General features: G+C 41.2%; 1 protein-coding gene and 1 non-coding gene across 5 annotated transcripts in view; one reads left to right on the top strand and one right to left on the bottom strand.

The window, feature by feature from the left end:
- The window catches only part of MLLT3 (MLLT3 super elongation complex subunit), a 155,298-nt gene that overhangs the window by 29,671 nt on the left and 100,226 nt on the right, over nucleotides 1-25,401 (top strand). The gene's annotated exons all lie outside the window — the stretch shown is intronic.
- Nucleotides 10,293-10,456, bottom strand: LOC130477194 (U1 spliceosomal RNA). Its single transcript, XR_008933298.1, has one exon. It is a non-coding gene; the product is annotated as a U1 spliceosomal RNA (small nuclear RNA).

A 25,401-nucleotide genomic window follows, 5' to 3' on the forward strand; every position in this document is an offset into this window, starting at 1 on the left:
GATACAGAGGGAAGGTAGAGGGGAAACAGACAACAATAATTAACCAACAACAGCAAACAAACAATACAAAACGAGAAATAAACAAAATAGGAACAAAGACAAAGAAGAAAAAAGTTGGGAAGTGATAATCCTCTTCGTACATCGTCTTCCATGATTTTAAATTTTATTCTTGGTCGTTTTTCCCTCCATATAAATTTGTTGAGCTTTTGTTGCCAGATAGTGAATGATTTCTCATCGAGTTTAATTGGAACCATTAGAAATAGAAAGTTAAGCCATGGGAGGATATTCATTTTGATGATGGTGATCCTACCCAGCCAAGAGAGTTTTAGTTTGGACCAAGTGTTTAGATTCTTTTCTATGTTATTCCAGACTGCTTCGTAATTACATTTGTAAATGTCATCATTCTTCTTTGGTATAAAAATCCCTAGGTATTTGATTGGTTTCGTTGATATTAGACAGCCGGAATATGCAGCAATTACTACTGCTTCTTCCTTAGTGGTATGTTCTAAAAATATTTTGGTCTTTGACCTATTGATTTTATAACCTGCTAGGTCCCCGTACGTTTGAATATTGGTCATTAACTTAATTAATCCATCTTGCGGTTGAGCGATTGTTAGCAACACGTCGTCCGCGTAACTCCTAATTTTGAATTCTTCACAAATTTGTAGTTGACTATATCTCGATTTGATCTTATTTTATTCACCAGAATTTCCAGTGTTAAATTAGAGTGGGGACAGAGGGCATCCTTGTCTGGTACCCTTCTCGATATTAATGTTCCTCGTCAATTTCCCGTTTATTAAAAGTTTGGCATCTTGCTTGGAGTAAATACTAGAGATCCAGTTCATAAAGTTGCCTTTGTCTCTTATACTATGTGTTACCTGTAGAATGAATTCCCAGGAAACGTTGTCAAACACTTTTTCCGCGTCGAGGAAAATAAAGGCGACTTTTTGCTTAGTATGCTTGACCACTTCTCGTGCGTTAATCAAAACGCGTATGTTATCATTCATGTATCGTTTTGGTATGAAGCCCGTTTGATCTGGGTTAATTAGTTTGTCAATGCAGGTAAGTAATTGCTGTGTGATTATTGAGGTGAAGAGCTTGTAATCGAAATTAAGAAGAGATATCGGCCTGTAAGATAAGGGCAGTGCTGGATCGGCTCCTTTTTTTAAAGATGAGAACAATGTGCGCATCATTCCATGTATCGGGTATCTTGGAGATTTTATGAACCTCATTCATAACTTTAGTTTGCTTCTTGAGGTGATTGACTGATATTAGCATGTTTCAACATTGACTTAGTCAACACTTGTAACTTATCAATTTTAGGGAGGTGCCTTTTATAAGTGCATTTTCATAACAAACTTGCCAGTAGACTCATAAAAGACACTAACACGGGTTCTTATGAATGAAGAAATCATTCATAGAAATCTCAAAACCATTATTTAGTAAAACACGGTTACATTGTACTTAATGCATAGATGGGCATATCATAATTTTTAAAATATTGAAAACTGGAGGGAAAAAATGGCTTGGGTGCAGGAAAGCCAAGCATAATACATATAGAACAAGCATACGAATTGATCAGTACCAAAGAACAGGTTGTTGTAGATGGAGTGACGTTTTGAGTGAGTTTATATTGTTTAACAGTCAGGATGCCAAAGTTAGATCTGTGGGAGAACCATTTCTCAGTAGTTGAAATCATACTGGTTAAGAGTGAGCTGTGAAGCAGGAAATCCCTGGTGCAAACCTCACCTCCGCCACAAACTCACTGAGTGGCCTTTGCCAAGCTTCTGTTCCTCAGTCTCTACCATTGGTTTGTAATATGGGATAATGCTGGTGAAAGCGCTGAACTCTGCAATGCTGTGTATTGTACACATTGTAACCTATTAACTGTGAACAAATTTAAACAACGGACATATCTTTGAAAATATATTCACATATATAGCATACATATTCATTATAGTTAATATATAATTATGTATTGCTGTATATTGTCTTCCCTATGTTTTCTTGAACAACACTTTATATGTTCCAAAGGAATATAAAATGTTTCATAGGAGTTTTGTTCAGAGCACCCTAATATTTCACTTCTATTTGTCCTTTCAGGCTTTCATGTCTCTAGTATCAATAATGTTTTATAGATTTTCACAATTTAAATACAGTCAGATAATAAAAAATATACCCAAGCAAATTAAACCTATAATGCTTCTTTATGCTTGTGTGAAATGATTTAAATGGTGTGTTACTTACAAAAATTATTTAAAATTACAGTGCCATTGAATTATTTCTATGAAGATGAAATTTAGTATTTGGCAGAGGAGTTTGTTTAAACAGATACTCAGGGACTTTTTACTAGGAAACATTTTACTTTGTCCATTTGTTGTTGGTGAGCTTTTGTTCTGACTAGTTAAGGACTTTGCTTATTTTAAATACTCCGTCTCTCCTCCACCCCCACCTTGGATTATGCTTTATTGTTTTGAGTTCTGGCAAAGTATCACATAACCAACCATTTTAATCCTCATCTTGATTTCTAAAATTTTGAATATGCCTTGGTCACTTTCTTTTTTAGTAATAAGAAAACTAAATATAGGCATGTAATAAAATAGCCAGATGTTGAAACTTCACTTTATGATAAATAGGCATTTGCTTTGCAAAATATTGACATAAATGCTTCATATATATTGTCTTTATAGTATGTGAAATATAAGAGGCTTCAGATTGGACCTTGTTTTTGCAATATTTGAACAATTAAGTGAAAATGTTGCAAAGGCCTTACTTGATTCCTGTCCTGGATATGTAGTACCAGGTGTAATGGACAGGTTAGGTTCCACTTCTCTCTAAGAGCAACTAATGAGAGCTGACTGAATGTTGGTGATAGGGACAGTTGGAAAACAGCAGATGGGGAGTTGGCAGCTAGGGAGCTAAGAGGGAACACAGTATGTCTGATTGAGTGAAGCTGAGGTATAGATCAATTTAAAGCTAGCTGACTAAAAAGAGTCAGTCACACAAGACCTAAGACGCTGGAATAGGGGAAGTTCAGTGGAAGTGATATGTTGCAACTTCTATCTTATTTGTTTTAGTATTATGCTTGAACCACAAATAAAAGTTAATTTATTGTTTTGTTTAACTCTGGGCTGAGTAGCTCAGGGAAAAAAATACACCAGTGAAGATCTATACTATATATGTTTAGGATACCAGTAAATATGGGCAGGATATGAATGGAACAGTGTTTGAGCCTCCAACCCCAATAACTCTGAAGTGTTTGAGTGAGGGCCTATTATTAAAGGGGGTGGCCTACCCTGCCCTCTGATGTCTCTGTGCGTAAGAGGACCTAAGAGAGGAAATGGTCGTGGCTGTTGTAAAGACAGAAAAACCATTTTGTGTTCTTGACCAGAGTTTTACTCTCCATTCTGAATGCTAAGTGTGAGCTTCAGTAATTTTCCAGGGGCTCAGTTTGCAGAGATCTAACAAGCAACACCTGCAGCTTGTTGGGCTAACAGCTGCTCAAAGACACCTACATTCCAGCTTAATTGGAAGCTTTGATTCAGCTGTGAGAAAGGGGGAATGAGATCATTCCTCTATGCTTGGGAAGAGTGCTGGTTGAAACCAGTCTGAAGAATCTAGAGGTTTCTCCCCGTGTACCATTCTGATTGGGGGGAGGTGGGTCATCTGACCTAAGTTCAGAAATCCATAAGTGCAGTTAGGCCTTATTGGGGGGTAACAGTGAAAACTGTTTACTATGCCTTCTTGCTTCGGGACACCAATTCTTCAGCACCTCAATGTAATGCATAGACTCTGCAATGCCTTGTACCCAGCATGACCATGCTGAGACCTGAACCAGCTTAAGCAGTGAGTTAGAATGCCTGCTAAGTAACAGTTAGTATTTCTGATTAGGTAAAGGTAGACCCCTGTGCAAGCACCGGGTCATTCCTGACCCATGGGGTGACATCACATCCCAACGTTTACTAGGCAGACTTTGTTTACGGGGTGGTTTGCCAGTGCCTTCCCCAGTCATCTTCCCTTTACCCCCAGCAAGCTGGGTGGGTACTCATTTTACCAACCTCGGAAGGATGGAAGGCTGAGTCAGCCTTAAGGCAGCTACCTGAAACCAACTTCTGTTGGGATCGAACTCAGGTTGTGAGCAGAGCTTGGACTGCAGTACTGCAGCTTACCACTCTGCGCCATGAGGCTCCTATTTTTTATTAGCTTTTTAGAGTTTATTATTTTAAGCCATCGTGCCTTTGAACTGTAATGTGTGTTTTAATCAATATCTTTGAATTCTTCTTAATAAAGCTTTTTCAGCTTTTTAAAAGGCTGTGGTTTGAGTTTACTGACCTGGGCTCGGTTACTCTACAAATAAGATCTGAGTCCTGGAGGGTAGCTTGCAGGGACTTGACTTGCAAGAACCCTTATGTTTGGTGAAGATTGGATTGGGGGGGTCCGAAGTTATGTGGTCTGGAAGAGGTCACCCCTCCCGCCTCCATACACAAGCATTGGAAGGTAAGAGATTCTTGGTTCGTTTGCTAATCGGCTAATGCTTTTCTATGGAGGAGGGAGGGGGCGACCTCTCCAGAGCTCATAACAGTGGACCCCCTGACCCAATCTTTACTAAACTTTGGGGTTCATGCAAGGAGAGTCTCTGAAAGCTACCCTGAAAATCTGGGACCTCTACCCCCAAAACTGCCCCCACAAGAGCTTGGCAAAAAATCCTCATTGTTTTATATTATGGGAATTTTCAGTTAGTCGACTTCCGCAGGCTTTCGCTTAGCACTGCATATCGATAAACCCGAGCTGAAAATAAGCCGAAAAATTGCCATTTTGGCTTATTTTCAGCTCAGGTTTACCAGTAGCAAAAGGCAGGGGGAATAACCTGAGCCAAATAGGTGATTCCTGGTAAAGCCGATTAGAGAATTGGCTTTTCGGGAATCAGTTTTCCCCTGGCTTTTGTTCCCCCTGGCTTCCTGCTGAAACCTACCTTGATTTTTTGCTACGGAGGACAATCTAATGGGGAGGGAGGAGGGAGGAGGGCAATGAATTCTCATTTTCCAGGTCAGCAAGAACAGTGTTCTTTGGCCAATCACAGAAGTTGGAAGTATTTTTAAACTTTTCTGTACGTGGCCAAAGAAAGAGGTTTGAGAGAGGTTTAAGAGAGTTTGGTGGCTTCCTGATTCTCCCTCTTCATTCCTGGGTCTTGGTGCCTCATCCTGACCTGCTGGATTACTTACCTGCTACATGGATTGCATTGGATTCCTGCTTGCATGCTGCTTGGAGGACAAGGCATCGAAAGGTTTGAGAATATCATCATTTTTCTTTTTAACTAGTTGCATTTGGGGGCTTATTTTCTAAATTTTGCTAATGGGGGGAAGTTTGAAGGGCTGATTGAGGGGGGGGGATCCTGCTTCTTTCTCCTGTTTGCTTGCTCTAACACATTGGATTGTGGGCCTTTCAATTTGCTACATTTTTCTAAAAGCAAGCAGGCCTTAGTCCTGCTGTTGCTTGGTGGGGGGGATTGCATCTTTGAGGGGCTGATTTGTTTCCCGTTTCCAGTTCAACTGCTTGGATTCTGGCTGGGCCTTCAGTTCTGAATTCTGCTTGAAGTCAGCAGCAGTCCTTGGCCTGTTGGTTGGTTGATGGGGTTTTCCTAGGTTTTTTTGGTGGGGGGGACTCCTTGGTTGTTGTAATTGGTCTCAGTTTGTTTGGAGAGAGGTTTTTTCTGGCAGTTTGGTGTCTTCTAGTGTGCCATCTGGGCTGGCAGCAGTGCCCCCAGACCTCCAGCTACCTGGCATCATGTCGCTGGACATGGGTTTTGTGGGGCGTGTGCTGGCAGAGTGTGCCTGGGTGTGGTGCCTGGCCTCCACCCAGCGCATAGTGTAGGTTTTGTTTGGGATGGCAAAAGGGCCCCCACTTTTGATTTGTTGTGGTGTATTGTGTTTCACCATTAGACTTATCTATGTGGTTTTTGTGCTGTTGGATTGGGTTGGTGTCTGCTGGTGTAGGTAGGGCTTGTGTGAGTTATTGGGGAGGGAGGCGCTGGCCTGTGCTTGTCTCTGCTTTTCCACTAGAACATAGACCTGTCCTCCCATAGCTTTCAATGGGCCTTTTTTTTTTTTTGCCAGGGCCCATGCAAATCTATGGAAAAGTCTATGGGGATTTTTTTTGCGAAGCTCCTGTGGGGGCATTTTTGCAGGTAGAGGTCCCAATTTTTCAGGGTAGCTTGAAGGCACTCTCCTTGCAAGAACCCCCAAGTGTGGGAAAGATTGGGTCAGGGGTTCCGATTTTATGGGGTCTGAAAGAGGTCAACCCCCTCCATAGAGAAGGAAATTAGCTTATTGGAAATTCTCACCACACAAGTCTATGGGGATTTTTTGTGGTATGGGACTGCGCCTTATTTTGGGTTTCCCGAAAAAAATCGGGCCCAATCAACCCAAACCCAAATTTTACTGGATTTTGTTTTCGCTATTATAGATGCAATCCTGTGCAAGTTGGCTGATTGAAAATTTCTATACTATAAAACAATGGGGATTTTTTGCGAAGCTCCTGTGGGGACATTTTTAGGGGTAGAGGTCCCAAATTTTCAGGGTAGCTTTCAGGGACTCGCACGAACTCCAAAGTTTGGTGAAGATTGGGTCAGGGGGTCTGGTGTTATGGGCTCTGGAGTGGTCGCCCCCTCCCTCCTCCATAGACAAGCATTAGCCGATTAGCAAACGAACCAAGAATCTCTTACCTTCCAATGCTTCTGTATGGAGGCGGGAGGGGATGACCTCTTCCAGACCCCATAACTTCGAACCCCCCAACCCAATCTTCACCAAACTTGGGGGTTCTTGCAAGCTACCTTGAAAGTTTGGGGGCTCTACCTCAAAAAAATGCCCCACCTCGGGCTGAATTTTTTTGGGAAACCCGAAAATAAACTGAATTCCCATATTTACCGGTATGGGAATTCGGCTTATTTCGGGTTTCCTGAAAAAAATCGGGCCAAATAAACCCAAACCCGAATTTTACCAAAAAAAGTTTTGCACACCCTTAGTTACAGATAAGTGCCACTCTGTTATTTTCCACAAGACTCTATTTTGCTGCAACAGGCTATCATGGCTGCCCCTCTAAAAGTACAAATTGCATTCATTCTGCAAATAGCTTTCATGAGGAAGAACCAGTTCTCTCAAGTAGTGCCTCTATGTGAGTGGAAATCAGCTGCATATTTCCGGCATATTCACACTGGGGGTGACCGAGATCTTAGTGATACATACAGAGTTTTCTAGTGTCAAAGAAGAATACCACATCAATTTAAAAAACCATCCTGTAGGCCTGTATAACTTGCTTGAGTTTTGTATGTGTTTTTTCCAGTTGTTGTTTTGTGTGATCAGTTTTATGAGCCTAATAGTAATCCATGAGTAGATGGCAGCAGTCTGTGTTAAAGCAATAATTACACATCTCTGGGAACAAAAAAGAATAATGAACATGCAAGAAAGGGATCTTGCGTGTAAAATTAAAATCATTAGTGTATATGTGAAGTTGCGATTTTTTGCCCTGATATGCATCACTTTACACTTGCTCACATAGAATCTCATTTGCCATTTTAATGCCCAGTCTTCCAGTTTGTAGAGATCCTTTTGGAGCTCTTCACAGTCTGATTTTGTTTTAACCACCCTAAATAATTTGGTGTCATCTGCAAACTTGGCTACTTCGTTGTTCAACCCCAACTCCAGGCCATTGATGAACAGGTTGAAAAGCACTGGTCCCAACACAGATCCCTGAGGGACCCCACTGCTCACATCCCTCCATTGTGAGAACTGACCATTGATTCCTACTCTCTGCTTCCTATTTTTCAGCCAGCTCTCAATCCATAAGAGAACTTGTCCTCTTATCCCATGACTATGAAGTTTGCTTAGCGAAGAGCTTCAGTCAGTCAAGTTCAGGAGGGGAGGAACAAGTGGGATCTTAATTAATATTTCACACTTGTAATCTCATTCTTTCCTTAGGAGTTCAAGGCTTCATGGCTGAATGAGAACTTAAACACAGGTTCCTAAATCCAGTACTCTGCTCAGTACATTATGCTAGCTACTGTTCTCAGAATATTCATCAACGAGCCATGGGTAGATGCTTGTTGATTTCTCGGAAGAATACCCAGTTGTAGGTGTATACTAGGCCCCATCTAAATCAAGATAAAGGACTGTATCCTACCACAGGTGCACACAAGCAGTGCCACTGCTCCATGGATTTCCAGGAGACTTGGGCTGCAAACCTAAGAACAATTTCCTGTGAGTAAGCCCCATCAAATACACCTGAGTAGGATTCTGAGTAGACCTGCTTAGGGTTGCTGTCTTGGACTCTGGGCTCACTGACATTCTCTAGAATTGTGGTTTTATGAGAAAATAGAATTGGGTTCTTACAGGCAGCAGCTAAGTTATTTTAAATATGTAATAACATTTTTAGTCACAGTTCTTAGCCTGGTTTGGGCTCTGCAAACCGAAGAGGTCATATCTATATCTGTAGTGTCACAGCACAGAAATTAAACTGACAGTGTCTTCCATCCATGATAAGTTTGTGAGAAAACTGTGCTTATCTAGCCAACTTCACACAATTGTGGCAACTTGCCAAAGCTTCTGTTGGATTGTCTCCCAGAACCTTCCTGTTTGAAATCTCCTAGTTATTGAACTCTGAGTTAGACAGGGTTGGCTTAATGAGAGAATCTTTCACTTTTGCTTTCATTTTTTTTTTCATTTCAGCATTTAAAATAACTTTTACAGTTCATCTCTAATACATGACATTCATCATTCTTTGCCCTGACTCCAACATATATGGATGCTTTATTTGAATTTGCTGTACTGATTCTGACCTGAAGTGCTGCAGGGTGATGTACATTGTCTGAAGTGAGGGCCAATTCCGTAGCATTTTTAGCTGTAGATTCAAATGCTGATCAATTTGTAGGTTGTAATCATGCAAATAGGCTTAAAGAGGGAAAGAGATTAATGCAGCGGCTGCTGCTCACCAAAGCTGTGAATCTTAGGTCTATATAGGCAACGATGCTGTCTTTCATCTATATGCTTTCTATAGAAAATAGTCATTTTCAAAGGGATGGAAGGCTCTCAGGCAGATCAAACGAAAGCTATTAATCTTCCCTGTCTGTGAGTTTCTTGATATCTCTCTTCCCTGGACTGACAAAGCTGTTCAGTGGATGTGCAGATTTGTAAACACAGAAATTAAATGCCTAATAGCTGTCTTTCTTGGTCATAAAACACATTTTGTTACTAATTAGGCACAACCACTTGTCAATAATTATGGTTCATTGGTCTTCTGTGGAGTCCTGCCAACTGGAGGTTTTTACCTACCTCTACAACTGGGGGAGCAGTGCATTGGCGCCGCTCATCTATTCCCACCCAAATGTTGTCACATGTCTTGATGCTGCTGCGACCCTCCCCTCAGTTCCTTCTTCAACACTGTTGGAGAAAGAAGCTTCTACCACTGCCCTGTCTTTTATTGGTTGGAACTTGGGAGTTTGGAGTTGTCTTTTTCTGTCCCTATCCACTCCCGTAAGTGCGGTGATGCTGGGTTGGGTCCCAATGGCCCGGAAAAGTTGATTCAAGAAGTGCACCGACTGTGCTGCAAAGCTCTCACAGACCGACGAACGCTCACACTGCCTGTTCTGTCTCAGGGAGAGTCACAAGATGGCCGCATGTAAAGCATGCCAAAAATTTACTCCAAAGCTAGGAGTCATAGAGCTGCGTTACAAGCCATTCTTCAGTGATCAGCCTCACACCCACCTTCCATAGTAAATGAGCGTGCTATGCTCCCATGTGGAACTGCAAAGAGGCCATGAAGATGAAAACAGTGTTGCTTTCCTGTAACTGTTCATCAAGTGGTCCTCTTTGCAGGCACACATCCCTCCCTCCTTCCTCGCTATGGACTGACTCACTGCCTTGTGTGTCTGGTTTTTCCATAGTGGCAGAAGAGGAACTGAGGGAAGGATGCTCCCATGCCCCTCCATCACATGTCCAAAAGGGCGGGAAGGATCATTGGCGGGGGGGAAGCAATCCTTGTTACTGGGCTAATTTTAGAAACTTTCCTATTAGAAGTCTGCGGCTGGCCTCCACATGCTTATTATATTAGATGCTATGAAACACAGGCAGGATGCTGCTGCAGTCATTTTGTTTGTGGGCTTCCTACAGGCACCTGGTTGGCCACTGTATGAACAGACTGCTGGACTTGATGGGCCTTGGTCGGCCCTAGCATGGCTTTTCTTATGTTCTTACGTAAGTATTTCTCACTTAAGTAGTTCTGTCCCACTTTTCTCCCTACTGGGTACTCGAATCACCTTACAAAAATACAATACCACAAATTATGCAGTTGAGTTACCTGCATTTGGGGAAATTGCAGCGGTCAGCACACCCGGAGTGTAATGGATGAGCCTCACCCTGGGAAAACCACCTTCATGATCATGGTGTCTCCCCTGCCATGTAAGTATACAAAAATACAATTTAGATAACTGGACTAAGGGGGAAAAACTATAACACCTCAGTTTTTCCTAGATCCAGGGGCCTAGTTCGCTCAGAGCTGTAAGCTGCAAGTCATGCACCAAGCTCAGCTCATATAAAAAAAAGCTCGCACTTCCTGCAATACGCAGGCTTAAATACCTGTATCTGTGAGAGAAATAGAAACTTAGTCCATATCTCTTATGCTATCGATATGAGATATATTCTTAGTGTTTCCCTTCCTGTGTCAGGAAAGGAATGGTTAAATTTCATTCATTCAATTTATTTTATTTTATTAGATTTTTATCCCGCCCTTTCCTGACCGGGGTCAGGCTCAGGGCAGCTGACATCCAAATAATATTCCAGTTAAAATACCTTATATCACAATATAAGTTACAAATTATAAGCCTAAAATATCCCAGAATTAAAGAGCTTAAGACCAATAGTCCAGATGGCACTTCCATACCAGTACTGATAACTAAGCAGATGTGAGAAGGTGAGGCAGGCCACAGTAGGAGGGAGTATGCTCTCCCTTAAGTGCTAGGACATAAAGGATTGGGAACAATACAGCCAAAGTTTAACTTCCAGTTCATTAAAGGTAGAGGTAATACACTTTTTTTAGAAGACTGACAACTAGACCCCCCCCCCCAATAAATATAAATCCAACTTTACTGACAAAGGAAGAATAATGAATGTGTTAATTAGGAGCAAAATACATTTCTAATAATAATATTGTGAAATATTAGAAGCTGTATAAATATTGCAGTCTTCTTGCCAGTGCTCTGGATTTTAGGTATTTCTGAGCCTGTAACAGTTGGGGTTTGCTGTCTTTTGGTTTTTTTTAGGATTCCTTCAGGTAGGAGCAGAGATGTTACAGTCTTACTCCCATGGTAAGGCAAGAACATAGCTAGGGGAAGCCAGGGCACTTAGATGGTGTAGCTCTGTTTAGGATGGCACTATGCATGGCCTCTCTCATGCTCTGTTACCACAGGTTCCCTGAAGCAGAACTCTTCCTGACTTCAAAGATTGTGGATTAACATGATTACTTTTGACAACACAGATTTTTACAATGTATTCTAGCTTGATTTACACTGGAAGGTTTTCTGGTGAACATAGGATTAAGGAGGAAACCTGTTTAGTTTAACTTAAGTTTAAAGTCCCCAGGGCCAGATGAATTGCATCTGAGGGTACTTAAAGAACTTGCAGATGTAATTTCTGAGCCCCTGTCCATTATTTTTGAGAATTCTTGGAGAACAGGTAAGGTGCCAGAAGACTGGAGTCAGGAAAATGTTGTCCCCATCTTCAAGAAGGGGAAAAAGGAGGATCTGGGTAAGTACCAACCCATCAGCTTGACTTCTATACTGGGAAAAGTTTTTGAACAAATCATCAAACAGTCTTGAGCATTTAGAAAGGATGGATTTGATTACTAAGAGCCAGCACTGGTTTCTCAAGAACAAGTCATGTCAGACTAATCTTATCTCCTTTTTTGAGAAAGTTACTACCTTGCTGGATCAGGGGAATGCTGTAGACATAGTTTATCTAGATTTCAGTAAGGCTTTTGATAAGGTTCCCCATAATACTCTTGTTGACAAATTGGGAAAATGTGATTTAGATCCTGTTACTGTTAGGTGGATCTGTAATTGGTTGACAGATCGTACCCAAAGAGTGCTTGTTAATGGTTCTTCATCCACTTGGAGAGGAGTGACTTGTGGAATGCCTCAGGGATCTGTCCTGGGCCCTGTGTTGTTCAGTATCTTTATAAATGATTTGGATGAAGGAATAGAGGGGATGCTTATTAAATTTGCAGATGATACTAAATTGGGAGGGGTGGCAAATATGGTAGAAGACAGAGCCAGGATGCCGGATAATCTTGACAGGCTGGAGAATTGGGCTAAAACTAATAAAATGCACTTGCAACAAAGATAAATGTAAAGTTCTGCATTTAGGTAGGAAAAACCAAATGCATAATTATAGGATGGGGCTTATCTTAGCAGTAGTGTGAGCGAAAAGGATCTTGGGGTTTTAGTAGACCGAACACTGAACATGAGTCAGCAGTGTGATGTGGTAGTTAAAAAGGCAAATGCGATCTTGGGCTGCATCAACAGAAGTATAGTGTCCAGATCACGCGAAGTGATAGTATCGCTTTATTGTGCTCTAGTTAGACCTCACCTAGAGTATTGTGTTCAGTTTTGGGCACCACAATTTAAGAAGGATGGAGACAAGCTGGATCATGTCCAGAGGAGGGCAACAAAGATGGTGAGGGGTCTGGAGATCAAGTCCTATGAGGAAAGGTTGAAAGAGCTGGGTATGTTTAGCCTGAAGAGGAGAAGACTGAGAGGGGATATGATAACCATCTTCAAGTACTTGAAGGGCTGTCATATAGAGGATGGTGCAGAGTTGTTTTCTGTTGCCCCAGAAGGTTGGACCAGAACCAACAAGTTTAAATTAAATCAAAAGAGTTTTTGTCTAGACATTAGGAATAATTTTCTAACAGCTAGAGCGATTCCTCAGTGAACCAGACTTCCTTGGGAGGTGATAAATGCTCCTTCCCTGGAGGTTTTTAAGCAGAGGCTATATGGCCATCTGTCAGCAATGCTGATTCTGTGACCTTAGGCAGTTCATGAGAAGGAGGGCATCTTGGCCATCACTGGGGATGTGTGGGGGAGGTAGTTGGGAATTTCCTGCATTGTGCAGGGGGTTGGACTAGATGACCTTGGTGGTGCCTTCCAACTCTATGATTCTGTGAACATGAACGTACATTTATAAGAATTCAGCTTCTGGGGAGAGGTGGTCACACTGTTATGGGACTGCAAAAATCTCCTTATGGTTGGAAAGCGTTAGGCACTCTGATGTAGTACTGAGTTCTTATATCTTATCTTGTCTTCTTCCCCTCCCCTTTTCAGTGTGTGATAGAAATATTCCCTCTGAGGTTGTTTTTTTGTAAATCACCTTCCCTATTCAGTAGCGCTTTCTAGCTGAGGCCAAATGGAGCCGCTCAGAGTGGAAACCTTAGCAGTTTACAAGTACTTAGGACGTTTTACTGACACCTACACTAGCTACCTGATCTTGGCTGTATGCCCAAGATCATGCTATTAACATAATCCTTTCACATCTTGTGACACACTATATAGTTGCATCACACAAATAAAAACAGCAGGGTGAGTCTTAAAATAAGCAGTTTCAAAGCCTGCACACTAGTGCTGCCTGTGTGTTTGTGCTGTCTTGGACCAGATCCCATTTAATGATGAAATATTTCATCCAGATGAGGCTTTAGTTCTGCACAGTTGGTACCTTTTAACAGCTGAAGTACTTGGCTTGCTGATGTGCTCTTAGGCCACTGTTTGACAGAAACCTCTATACAGTACTCAAGGCTCTAATTTTGCAGTGTATTCCTTTACCATGCAGCTTCTCATTAAAATTAATAGGCACTTCCATAATTTCAGAGGGATTCTGTTGGATAAAAATAATTCAGAGCAGTGTACTAAAGCTAATCATCACATAATAAAGACAGAGCAGTTGCTAAGTAATTATTTGACAATACAGGAGGTTTCTGGGAATTACTTGGTAAAATTATTTAAAGCAAATAATGTTGGGAAATTAGACTACTAGTATATGACATAAACAGCCATTTGTTTTTCAGCATTGGCTAGTGTGTATAATTGCAGGCCTCTATATATCTCATTCTGAATCTTCTCCGAGTGGGAGTCAAAAAATATGCACAATGGGCCAGATACAGAAAAAGGAACTGCTTCTACAAGTCAAGAGAACCACCAGGTTTGCAGAAAAATCTTACATTTTAAAAATATTGAGGAGGAGATAAAAGAAAATTAAGATGTTTTCTAATGCCAAGATCTCAGGAGATCCTGACAGCCATTTTGGATTGCCTAGGCATAGACGAAAATCTGCATCTGCAGATGCCTCGGTAATCCAAAATTGTTGCTCCAGTTGGGACAAACATAAAATATAACACAGCTAAATAGAGCTGGTGTGATGTAGTGGTTAGAATTTTAGTGTAGAACTTAAGTTCAAATCCCTCTTGCTGTGAAGCTCTGTGGATGATCTTGGGCCAGTCATTCTCTCTCATCCAGGTGTATCCCCCTTTTCCTCCCAGAGGTTGTCGGCTTCGGCCTGGCAACCCTAAGTTTAGCCCATGTTTTAAGCATCTTACCAAAGCTGCTTTCTTTAGCCATGGCCTTAAGTTGATTACTTGGTCTTATATTTGACAGTTATTCTTTCTTTTAAGCTCTTCAATTAACGATCTGTTTAAATAATAATGGGTTGGATCTCGCTAGTTTTTTCAGTCTCACCAGTTCCCCTTCTTACTACAGATGATCAACCTGGCTTTTGCATATGCACGCTGTATAACCCCCAACATAACTTTTCTTGGTGGTCAGAAGAAACATTTCCTTTAGCAGAAGACTTGGCTGTATCCTATTGTCCTGATCCAACAGTCTTTTTTTCTTTTTCTTTTAACACAGAGCTGGCAACCCACTTAATTCCTCCTTCCCCGAACATATCAATTTTCTGTACTATAGTAGGATACTTGAGAGCCAGCATGGTGTAGTAGTTAAAGTGTTGGACTACATCTGGGAAACCCAGGTTCGAATCCCCACTCTGCCATGGAAACTTGCTGGGTAAACTTGGGCCAGTCACACAGTCTCAGCCTCAACCCTGACAAATATTTGGATGGGAGACCTCCAAGGAATGGCAGGGACATGTAGCAGAGGCAGGCAATGGCAAACCACCTCTGAACATCACTTGCCTTGAAAACCCTACAGGGTCACCATAAGTCAGCTGTGACTTGATAATATAAAAAAGGACTCCTCCCTATGGTCAAAGATACAAGAATCAGAACACTAAAATGAAGCCCACAAAAGTGTGATGGAAGATTGACATTTGTGTGCGGACCGTTTCTAGCTGGTTTCCGTCTCTGTGATCACGCTGCAGTTCCCTACCACAATAATTAGCTGCTGTGTTAACTTCTGACTATTCTAGTATTTGTACTTGCTCAATTTATTTTCTTTCTTTTGCTTGTTCCCAGTCACACTTCATATTGATCTCTCCCATTCCCCTTGCATTATTTTGTCAACTATAGTGTGATTGTTTTCTAATTTGAAATGTTTCTTTATTACAACATTAAAACAAATCCTCTCCTGTGTTTTATGCTAGTAGGTTCTTGGGCAGAACCATGTGAATGTAGAGAACATGACTCACCTGTCTAATTTTTCTTGCTTGCAGAAGTTCTGGGTTCCTGAGATTAAAAAACAAGGTAGTGGAAAAGAGAATGATAAGAGAGCATTCTCTTTGTGCAATATTGTTGTTTACATGGACAACATATTTCAGCCATATTTGAACAATGCAATTGTGAATGGCATTATCTTCAGTGCATAATTTTCCATATTTCCTTATCTGAAATAATTTTAATGTGCCTCGAAATAGGTTGAGAATGAATCAAGAATTAATTTTTAAGGCAAATATTCAAAATAAAGTTGGAGTTCCAGTTTGAACAATCTCTTTACTCAAACTTCAAGCAGCCTTACAAAATTATAAGGCAGCAATCTTGTCCAGTCCTATTGCTCTTACCCTTTTTATCTGGAGATGGTTGTTTGTAAAGGTCTGCTGTTGAGCTGCGACCTCTCTTTTTGGGTAGTATCTTTATTATTGAACCATCTTTTGGACTAAGAGGAGACCATTTTCCCCTTCTACATGACCTGTATATTGTTGGGTATTTAATTTGGGTGCAGCCTCTTGGATATACATTTTAGAAGTTGAATTCTTTTAAATTAGTGTATATCAGTGACTTTATACCCTATCGAAACTATGGGAAATGTATTCATAATCTATAAGTATAGATTAGAAATATGAAGAAAACAGTTGCCAAGCAGATGAAAACCTTTTGGCCAGAACTGATTAAAACCATAATCACAGCATGTTTTAGTATGAGAGCCTCTGTTAATACTTACTGCTGATATCTGAAAAGAAGGGAAGGGGCTACAGCATGTAGGGTGAATTGGAAAAAAATCACTTCCCTCATTCTTGTATCTACCGCGAGTAGATGGGATATAAGCAGAGCTATTCCATGCCACAAAAATGGAGTCCATCAAAATCTTAACAAGAATATGCCAACAAATACAGAAAACAATACAATGGCCCACAGACTGGAAACTCTCAATTTACATTCCAATTCTGAAAAAAGGAGATGTCAAAGTCTGCAGCAACTATCAAACCATCGTATTTTCTCATACAAGTAAAGTGATGCTCAAAATCTTACCAAAAAGCCTGTTATCATATATGGAATGAGAAATACCAGTTGTTTTAGCTGGATTCAGAAAAGGAAGAAGCACTAGAGATCAGACTGCAAATTTGCATTAGTTACTGGAGCATTCGAGTGAATTTCAGAAGAAAATCAGCTTGTGTTTCATAGATTACAGTAAAGCTTTATCATGTGTGGATCATGAAAAGTTATGATTGGTTTTCAAAGAAATGGGTGTGATACAACATCTGATTTGATGAGCAACCTGTACAAGAGGCTACTGTTAGGACAGCATATGGAGAAACCGAATGGCTTCCAATCTGCAAAGGTATCAGCAAGGATGTATTTTATCTCCCTATCCCGTCTATATACAGAACACAGCATAAGGAAGCAGGCAATGGCAAACTACCCCTGAGCATCTGTTGCCTGGGTAACCCCATGAGGGATCGCCATCAGTTGGCTGTGACTTGATGGCACACACAAACAAAGAAAGATGGATTAGATTACAATGAAGATGAGTTAAAATTGGTGGAAGGAACATTAACAATTTGAGATATACAGATGACTCCACATTACTGGCAGTAAATAGTGGAGACTTGAAATGACTACTGTTTGAGGTCAAAGCAGGATTATAGCTGAATGTCAAGACGACAAAAGTAATGACTACTGGGGAATTACACAACTTTAAGGTTGACGATGAAGAACTGAAATGGTTAAAGACTTTCTATTCCTTGGCTCCATCTTCAACCAAAAGGGAGACTGCAACCAAGAAATCAGGAGATTGAGACTGGGAAGGGCAGCCGTGAAGGAGTTAGAAAACATCCTTACGTGTAAGGATATGTTGCTGGCAACCAAGATCAAGATAATTCATACCACAGTATTTCCCATTATTATGTATGGGTGTGAAAGTTGGACAATGAGAAACCTGGCAGGAAGAAAATTGATTAATTTGAAAAGTGGTGTTGGAGGAGTTTTACGGATCCTGTGGACCGCCAAAAAGACAAATAAGAGGGTTCTAGATCAAATCAAGTCTGAACTCTCCCTAGAAGTGAAAATGACTTAATTGAGGGTATTGTGCTTTGGTCACATTATGAGAAGACAAGAGTCACTGGAAAAGACAATAATGGTATTAAAAGTTGAGGGCAGCAGGGAAAAGGGAAGATTCAACATGAGATGGGTTGACTAAATCAAGGAACCCAGAGATCTCACTTCGCAAGACCAGAGTAAGACTATTAATGATAGTATGCTTTGGAGGTTATTAATTCATAGGGTCTCCATAAGTCAGACTTCATGGCACTTAACACACATACGTTTACACAAACTTGTGTTCCATTTATGGTGCTTGCTGTGCACAGAAGTGTGGGGAGGTGCAGGAGTAGGAAGAGCTGCTTCTGCAAACCCTCTTCATTTGTGGTAGCTTGGATCCATCCCAGTGGCATTTCTTGTTACTCTGAAAGGAAAATTAGAAATGGCTTCCAATTGCAAGTATGAATTTAAGTGTTACTAGTAGTTCACAGAAATAATGTTTTTTAAACTATGTGTGTACTCGTTTTTCTCCCACAAATATTCATTTTTGTACTGCAAGAAATGATGGTGGTAAAGATATTGGAATTATGGAATGTTGCTTAATATTTATTTATTGTTCATTCTTTTATGCTGCTTTTCCTGATGAAGCCAGGCTCAGAGCTCAAGCTTTAGTATGGGTGGCTTAGGTTAGTGAGATATCAACTGATAGAGCAAGTATTAGTTTTAAAAAAGTAATATGATACAATTTGGACATCTTTTATGGACTATTGTACATAGGCTATTGTATGTTTAGATGTGATTTATATACCCTGGGTGTTAGTTTTCTAGAAACCTTTTCTGAAATAGATTTATGTAAGACTAATAAATTATATGTAACTAAGAAGAACAAGAGTTGGTTTTTATATTCCAATTTTCTCTACCTTTAATGAGTCTCAAACCAGCTTACAATCACCTTCCCTTCCTCTGCCCACAACACACACCTTGTGAGGTAGGTGGGGCTGAGCGATATTGGCGATAACTGTGACTATCCCAAGGTCTCCCAGCAGGCTTCATGTGTAGGAGTGGGGAAACCCACCTGGTTCACCAGATTAGAGTCCACTGCTCATATGGAGGAAGGGGGAATCAAACCTGGTTCTCTGGATTAGAGTCCACCACTACACCACGCTGGCTCTAAGTGAAAAAGAGGCATAAAATCATTTAATTAAATGCCTCCTTTGTGACAGTGTTGGATTTCAAATCAGCCAACTCTAACAACACCAAGAATGCTTAGCAAAGTGACATCTGCATACATTTAAGAGTGCTCTAGAATTTTTTTAAAACATTGTTAATAAAATTCTTACCTATTTAATTGATAGGTGTTACCAGGAGTACTGGTTCTGAAAGTAATGATTTCCCAAAGGTAAATATGGGCAACACAGCCAATGGTTTTGCAGTGATACTATTTAGGATTGATGATCTCACCTTTCACATTTAGTTCAGTTCTGACTAGTAGTTTAGGTTGGGAGGCCTCAGGATAGCAGCTAAAGGAGATACGGTGATAGCTTTTTGAAGATCTTTGTTCTCTAATTGCAGAATGATAGGAAGTACTGAATGGACCACAAAATGAGTAATTTTTAATATCTTCCTCATTCGTTCATTTGTTTGTTTGTTTATTTCTTTGTCATTCTTATATCCCACTCTCCCAGGAAGGGCTGGGCTGAGAGCGGCTATGTGGAGAAGACCTTCTCTAGATAAAACAGATGCCATTGAACATTGGAGTTAATAAAACCTGAGAACATGGGGACAGGTCTCTCTTAAGTTGGTTTTTTCACAGAGTTGTCACTGTTGCTAAATGTCTGTGGTGCTAAGAAAGTTCTGTTCTGCTTGCTAGGAATTCAGGTTTTAAGTAAATTGGTAGGTTTGCTGCGAAGATTTGTTGTGCTTATTGGTGAGAATACTGAGGAAAGACTGTTATTCTTGATGGTGCCATTGCATATGAATGATTGCTTAGCTTATATAGATCTTGATTTGTTCCAGAATATCTTTGCCAATGAGTCAGGTTTATAAAGATGTCATCAGTGTTTCTCTCTTCCCCCCCAATATGATGTATCCTTGTGGAGGAATATGCATCACTTAATTGTACGTAGTATGTCTGAGGTAAGCAGAAATTCAGCTCTTAAGAGACATTTCAATCCTTTTGGAATTGAAGATGTAACCACTTAAAATTGCTCAGCCTGGATATGGTTACAAAGATGATTTGAAGGGTAAATTCAGAAATCTAATAAATAACTTCCCTTATTGATAGTTGGCATTACATTACATTAAGTTTGCCACAATAAAAATGTAACTTTGTTTTAGTACTCTTATCTTATTAAAAATAAAATCAGTTTATTTGTGAAGTATTAGTAAACAATTTAGAATGAGTTTGAAAACTTTTTAAAAAAAACTTTGCCATTAGCCACAGTCTGCACTCCTTCTGCTGTTTGCATTTTAGTATATAGCATACGTTCAGAGCCCAACTAGATTCAAGACAGCTTTCTTATACCACTAGAGGTTTCTGCTTAAATATTAGTTTGTTTGATTAGATTTCTCTTGTTAGCATCTGGGCTTAATTTTTGTAACTTAGTGCTAAAGAACTCGCTGAGTTTTCTGCTTTTAACTCCAATTCATGGTGGTGGTGGTGGTGGTTGTTTTGTGGGGGACGGAGCTGGTGCTTTACCTGCTTCTGGGCACAAGAGAAAGGTTTGTATATCAAGAACAGCGGGTGCTTCAGACAAAGTTTATACAGTTCTGTTTCGGCAAAAATACTGCAGTCAGAGACATAATTTGTTACAACTTGTAGGCTGCCTGTGCCCCCTCCAATACGGGTTCTGTTACATAATAGAGAACAGAGGTCTGAAAGCAAAGGAATGCCGGCTGAGAAAATTTTCAAAGGAAGCTGAAAGCTATACTGTACAGGAAATTAAATCATTGGGCTAGGAAGTGGAATTGGATTGATTGCAGTCATTAATGTTCCTTTAACGAGGGGCATGTTAGGAATGTTACTTGGCAACTGTGATAGTCCCTAGTGTGGTGCCAATTAAATAACGTAGATGTGGCATTTCAAACAAACAGCATTGGGTAGGGACGGGAAGTAGAGAGGGGTTTTTTTTATGAGCCAAGAATAATACTTACATCTTAACGGCTGCAGCTAAGTCTCGTTATTGTCTGATGAGAACAGTTTGTAAGGGGAATTCCTCACATCGAATAAGTGTAGACTTGTGAGAAATTTTTGCTGTTTTTGTTATGTCCTTTAACTTCTGTTGTTAAATCCCACCCATTCTGTTTCCCCCCACATAAATTAAACACAACACTCATACTGTTTTTCAACCTTTGTTTATATAATTTGCTCTAGCCCCCCTCAAGTCACACATTTTATTTAAAGGCATGCTTTTGCATCATTTTTCTTTTTTCTTGCATTTTTTTTTGAAAACTTACTCCTAGAAATTATTCTCAATGTTAAATTTAATCTGAAGTATATGAACTTTTAAAACCTTAAATCAGGGGTGGAGAACGTCAGGCCCGGGGGCCGTTTAAGGCCCTAGACATCACTTGGCCTGGCCCTTTGTGGGTCCTGGCAGATTTCTAGCTCAGAAGGATCTAAGACTGGCGATCCGCCCCCTCCCGCAGACAGGAATAGCCTCTATTCAAGGCAGATGTGAGTTTGTTTTGCTGAGAAAAGGAACCTTTATTTCCTTTTGCAGAAGAGTCAGCTATGGAGCTGCTAGGATCGCCCAAGAAACTGTGTTAATCCTTTCCCATCCGGGCCGTGGAGAAACGTATTCCCTCTGTACTATAAGAGGGCTGGGGGCGGAAGTGGCGACAATAGAGGGGTTAAAGGGGGCAGCTCTTAGCCAGTGTGTCCTTATTTCACCCCTGCAGCCGGAGGTAGCAGGACCGGCTGTAGAATCTGGCCCTGACCGTGCGGAGCAGGAGCAACTCTGGCGTGTGGCTGGACGGCTACGCCCGGCTGGTGCAAGACCATCCTGTGCCACCAGGTGGGCAAGAGCGCCACCGGTTGGATGCCTGCCTGCTTGCCCATGCCAGGGGGTGTCATCAGGGGCAGCTGCCTGCTTGGGGATTGGTCAGCTAATTTTTAAGTGGATAATTTTGTATGGCCCGCGAATGATGTTATAACTATTCAATTGGCCCTTGGCGGAAGAAAGGTTCCCAACCCCTGCCTTAAATGTTGTGTGTTCGAAATAATGTATGTGTTCAAAATAATTCCTTTTTCTTTTCTTCTTTTAAAGTGTGCTTGCTGGTATAATCTTAATATTTACAACCAGATAAAGGTTTTGTTTTTAGAATAATACCTGTTCAAATTAGTTTTACAGTTATTTCAAAAAATTACTGATCTTATTATGCATAAATAATGATATTGTGAGGTGAACTTCATTAAAATATTCCCAAACTGTGTCTCTTTATGGCCGGTTGCCACAGGGCCAGATCTACATTTTTTTTAAAAGGGCAAAAGTACAAAATGATGCACCACATATATTATATACATATTTTCCTTTATATATATATGTATATAATCTATGTATATAATATGCATATATAATCAACAACTGATAGAGTGAATTGTGTTGACCTCTGTGAATTGTTGTCCTTCTGAACTGTTGGGATTTTTTTTTTTTTTTTTTTTTTTTACAAAACTTTAACCAGAAAACGATATTCATTGAATTGGGGATGCAAACACCATGAAGTTGTCATGGGTCGTTAACCCCTCCTTGCTCTGCATCTCAGGCCTTTGCTGGTCCACAGAGAGCTCTTTCTCCTCCTCTTTGTGTCCCTGTTGCTTTTGAACTAACACAGCCAATGAAGCTGATGGGCAGTAGATTCAGGATGGACAAAAGGAAATACTTCTTTACACAGCGAGTGACTGTAATGTGGAATTTGCTATCAGAGGATGTGGTGATGGCCACAGGCATAGATGGCTTTAAAAGATATTAGATAGATTGATGGAGGAGAGGTCTTTCAGTGGCTACTAACTATGGTGACTAAAGGGAACTTCCACATTCAGAGCCAGTCATCCTCTGAATCCCAGTGCCATGAGAAGGTCTCAGCCTGTATGCCTTGTTGTTGGACCTCGGGAGGAAATCTCTGGCCACTGTGTGAGACAGAATGCTGGATTAGATGGACCACTGGTCTGATCCAGCAGGGCTCTTCTTGTGTTCTTATTACTTTTTTCAATAAAAATGGCATGTTGATTCAGCTTTTTTCCATTTCCTAATTGTCTTCCAGAATAGTGTAGCGGCAGAATACTGGACTTGGATCTGGAAGGCCCAGGTTCAAATCCTGCTGTGGAAGCTTGCTGGGTGACCTTGAGCCAATCGCGTATTCTCAGCCTTACCTACTTTACAGGATAGTGAAGAATGAAAGATGCCATCCTGAATTTTTTGGGGGAAGGGCAGTATTTTAAAAGTACTATATTGATTAAGAACTACAAGGTGTTTCACCTCTAGACTGGTAATTAAAACAAACAACTCCAGTTTTAGCACAAAGATCATAGAAAATTGATTCCACTCCTAAAGCTTAGATATTGGTTAGACAGTATGATGAACCAGGAATAGTGTGGAGAAAATACATCCCATCCTGCAAAAGTGTTCATGTCTCATCATTCTGCTGAAGTTATGAAGGCGTAAAAAAAAGGTCTTCTACAGATCTGGCCTGAACAACCAACCCCTTTCTTGTTCTCACTCTGAGGGAAGGGCATCTTGAGAAAACTTGGGTGATTCTCACTGCATGCCTGGGGAGGCAGGAAAGAATTTCCACTTCCTGTTCCTAAGGCAGGAATCGTCCCCTCAGTTCCTCTTCCTGTTTTGCCAGGGAATGCAAGTTTGACTAGCATCTCTGCATCACTATCTAGTTCTGGAGTAGATATTTCATCTCTTGCTTCTCAGTCTAGCCTATTCCTCACTATTCCTTTTACAGCTAATCCTCACTTTTCTGACACTTTCCTCCTCCCTTGATAATCTTTGTGTTGGCTGCCCTCTTTTTCTTGCTCACCTCCCAAGATGGCCGATGCAACTCTCAGCCAAGATGACGGCTTCTTGTCGAAAGGAGAGCATAACGATGGGCAGCTCACCGCAGCCAATTCGGAAAAAATCAAACCCTTCGGCAGCCACCGACGCAACCCTATGGGGCGGGGAAGCAGAGAGGTCACAATCGTGCCACACACAAAAAAAGCTAGATGCGTATCAGAAAAAAAGTGCGAAATGAGCAGCGCTAAAAGGCGTGACCTCTGCAGCATCCTGATCAGCCCGAGGTGGCAACGAGGGACCGCAGGCCTTACCGGACAAGACAGTTCCTGGGCAATTGGTAATGTACCCCCCCCCTTGTGGGATGAAGAGGGCAGTAGACCTGTTACTCAAAGCAAGATTTATGACCTAGTCGGGAGACCACTCAGAGATCATCTACAAGCATTCCAAGCCCCGGCTTCTCAGATACAAACGGGATCCCATGGGTTGATTGCCAGTTCACCTCAGTATTATTCCCAGGCACAGTATGGCCCTAGAGGGGGCATGGACACCCAGGGGAAATATCACGGCACCTGGCTTACAAAGGCAGCCAGCAAAGCGGAGTATACTGGGCCCTAGTCATGGTCTACATACAGACTCCCCCTCTCCTTGCAAGGGTCTGAGGAGGAGGAAGGGGAAGAGGGTGAATTCACTTCAGATGATGAGGCCCCTATAATAGATGACCAACAAACCAGGCTGTTCTCAGGGAAGGACTACCAGTCCCTCCTCTCCAAAGCCATTATGGCCTTGGACCTCATTGAGGAGCCTGGCTCCACAGTGGAGAAAAAAAGTAAGACCAGGCAAAAGGACATAAGGATTTATTTTCTAGACTAATGGCCCGCAATAACAGGGTCCCTTTTCCAGAATATTTTAAGAAGTTAGTCATGGCTGAATGGTAAAAACCGGTGGCAAACCAACAATTCCCCCCAAACATTAAACAGTTCTGTAATTTGGCTCCACATGCTGTGGAACTATTAAAAGTACTACTAGTAGATGCCCCCATTGTGGCTCTGCACAGTTCAGAGCTGGTGTCAGAGGACAGCATGGGGTCGATTAAAGACCTATTGGATAGAAAAGACTTTACCTGCAAAAAGACACATGAGGCAACAGCACTAGCAGTTCAAGCCTCAGCCACTGCATCCATCTTCTCTAGGGCACCATAGTGTGGATAAGGAAATTGATACAGCTAATGCCAGGTGACAACAGAAGAGTAGCTGAGGGCCTTAGCAGACTCCTCAAGGCATCTAACTTTCTGCCTGATGCTGATACCTCCTTAGATGCCATGACGTACGCAGCATGTGCAATGGCACCTTCTTCAGCAACCTAGTGTGCACTATGGCTCAGAGCATGTCTGGCCAGATACCACTCAGAATCGGTGGTCATGACATACCCTTTTCAAGAGGTTAGACTGGAGAAAATACTGGTTGAGACACCATAAGAAAAAGGCTATGGCTAATTATTTAAAAAAAGATGGGAGGGCTTCTCCTTTCCCATCCTTCGTTCATATCATACACTGTCCCGCTCAAGACAAAATCATAAGAGAGGTTCCTGATCTGGGGGAAGGGAATTTTTTGTAGAGGGAACTACTTCTTGGTACTTTAATGATACTGTTTACATGGCC

Source organism: Euleptes europaea, chromosome 4 (assembly GCF_029931775.1).
Source record: "Euleptes europaea isolate rEulEur1 chromosome 4, rEulEur1.hap1, whole genome shotgun sequence".
In the NCBI taxonomy this organism is placed as follows: Eukaryota; Metazoa; Chordata; class Lepidosauria; order Squamata; family Sphaerodactylidae; genus Euleptes; species Euleptes europaea.